The sequence below is a fragment of the Passer domesticus genome, chromosome Z, assembly GCF_036417665.1.
Source record: "Passer domesticus isolate bPasDom1 chromosome Z, bPasDom1.hap1, whole genome shotgun sequence".
Classification (NCBI taxonomy): domain Eukaryota; kingdom Metazoa; phylum Chordata; class Aves; order Passeriformes; family Passeridae; genus Passer; species Passer domesticus.
The window spans coordinates 27,398,796-27,401,719 of record NC_087512.1 but is presented as its reverse complement, the minus strand read 5'-3'; positions in this window follow the sequence as shown (position 1 = coordinate 27,401,719).

The window sequence follows — 2,924 nt, the reverse complement described above, 5'->3', positions numbered from 1 at the left end:
CTTGCTTTGTTATTTTTGAGTACATGCACCCATCCCAGGTACTGTTCTACCTGTTGTAAACCTGTTGTGTAATGAAACCAAAAATGCACAGGTAGCAGAGGCACAAGATCACATGAAATAAATGCTGTCTACAAAAAAGCTGTGAATGCAGTGTTTGGTCAAATTGTCAGCAGATTCAAATAGGTAGCTGAACTCTTCAATCTTCTAGGCCATCACCCTGCCAGTTCAAGATTTGGGGAACTGAGGACTGCACATTTCCACCGTGTTCAGGCTGTTCTGCATGATTTGTTATGGGGTTCTGTGACACTACTTTGAAAACCTAGTCTGAAGATTTCATCTCTCTACTCATTACAATTTAGAGTTGAACTTCCTGCCCTGTACATTCTCCAGTACTCTTTGTTCACCTCTTAGCTTTAGAGGGATTTGGACTACAGCTGTGTGAAAGCAAAATGAGTCAATGCAGGAAGATAATGTAGAATTAAAAATGTTAGCAAACAAAATTCTAGAACATGCAGTTCTGAAGGATGGACTTTTAGCTATAGTGCTTGCTGTGGATGCTCAGTGATGTGTCTGAGTAAGCAGAAACTTGTTTTCATTACAAGGAGTGTGTTACTTGTCTCACAGCTAACATTAAAAATAAAAGAAAGAGGGCCATTCCCTCAGTCTCTCCTTCAGCCAGTGTCAGCAGTCTTAAGTTTTTTCACTTTGCTTCTACTGGAATATATGAGTTTGGAATTTGTTTTCAAAAGAGCTGAGGGTGAAGACATTAATCTTTCACTGTCCGGAGCTGGTGTCTCAACTGATTAAAATACTTAAATCATGTATCTTAGCTAAGAGAGCTCTTTACTCTCCCAGTAGATAAATCAGTAGGCATGACTTCATTCCTCACATTAGAAGTAGTTTTATAATTTGAAGTAGTTTTTAGGATTTAATTTTTTCTGTAAAGCAAGGTATAAAGAGAGCAATCTGCTTACACCATGTTGCTTTCTCTTTAGCAGACCTTGGTGTCATTTGAGTGACCTGTTATAGCTGAGTGATACTGTTTCCCTTAGCAGTTAGAACTCTTCATTTTTAAAACTAGTATACATTTTAACACTGTTCTGAACTGCATAAATGACACATAGTCCTGCATGAAATTTGTCAAATGATTGCCATCACTGTTATTCATTGAGTAATAAGATCACATAAATTTAAATTTGTCCATAACACATTTATAATTTTTGGTGCTTTTGCTTCCATTTGTCACAGGAAAAGTGATCAAAATACCCCTTATCTTATAAATGCCTCATGTAATGGAGGAACTCTGTTCTGTTTGAAGCGATTAATCTCTGAATTAATCTGCTAACTTTCAATTTGAAAAAAGTTTAGAGACCTAATAAGAAGAGCTTCAACCACGAGTCATAAGGGTAAGAGCCATGGATGGCTTACACAGAGTCATTTTTTGGATGCTTATTTTTTGATATTTGTTCACCCACCACACTCTAAGTCTTCCACGATGACTGTCAATATACGGGGCTTTTTGTTGCTGTAGAGGGGCATCTCTGCAGCTGAAGTATAAGCTCTGCACTCTGTATAGCTCATGTTGGTACCACTTACCCTTTCTTACCAGGACTTTCCCTGCACTACTTGCAATACTCATGTCAGAGGAGCTCTAATCAGTATGCACATCTTTGTCTCTGCTTGTCTTCTGTAAACTGCCTGCATATTTCAAGGCATCCCCTGGGATGGAGAGCAAGCAAGCGCCTCAGCAGGGGTGAAGTTTGTACTCCTCTTGCTGGCTGCCAGGATGCCCCAGTGCTTTCTCCTCAATTCTGTTCACACACAGTGACACTGGAAAAATGCCAAGCACCTCATCTTTATCCCCACCTCCCAAGAAGACCACTGGTTACTTTTCTTGGATATTTACTTAACCAATATTTTCTGGTCTGTTCTTACACGCCCAGCCTGGGGTGCTATGTCTTGCCTTTGCATTATGCCAGAACCAAAAGAGGAGGAAAGATAATGACAGCTCTGTAAAAGCTGTGAAATTACTGTAATATTTGTGTTACTGGGAGCTATGCCAAGGATGGCCTTCTCCAAAGAGCTACAATTGGGCTGAAGTGAGGTTGTGGGGAGGGTGAAAGGGACATGCAGACACCACTCAGCCCTGCCTTGGGGTTGTGGTGTGGATGGTGGGGCAGCCCAGGTTGCTCAGGTTGGAGTGAGGAGGGATCTGGTGAAGATAAGGATTAGCAGTTCTTCCTGTGCAGGTTCCAACAGGGGCACAGCCACGCCTGAAGAAATGATGGCCATCTAGACCTGGCCTTACTTCCCAGCCAGATGGCTCACACTAATAGTGCTTCAGTCCCTCCACCAAGAGCCACAAAGCTCTCGGTAGCAAGTGATCTTGTCAACAAACCCCACACGTTTTGTTCCCTAGAAGAGGCTGAGTTGTTTCTGTCCTAGAGGCAAATTGCAATGATTTGATCACTCCCGTGCCTTCATGAATATCAAACATCTACAGAAAGAGATTTTACAAAGCACCATTTTCCCCCACAATATACTTGCCACATGTTTTTAGGAGCTCTGTTAAACTTAAAACTAACAAAAATTATAATCTTGCACTCTTGTGCTGTGGGAGCTCAGTACATCACTCTGGATGTCCAGAGCTACCGAGACAACCCTTGGGGGGCTCGGAGGCCCTGGAATGTTGCCAAAAGTACCTGGTGGCTTGACTTTGATCCTTTTAAAGAAATGACACCTGAAGGTGAGGAGATGAGAGAATTTCATGTCTAAATGGTGAGGGGATGTTATTCACTTGTTAGAACTTAAGTTAGAATGCACTGTACAGGGGGGTTTTATGTATTGTACAGGGGGGTCTAGAATTCTGTACATGGATCAGGAGTCCCAAGATGGAGGAATTTGGGCGTGCCCTGTCCTTCTTC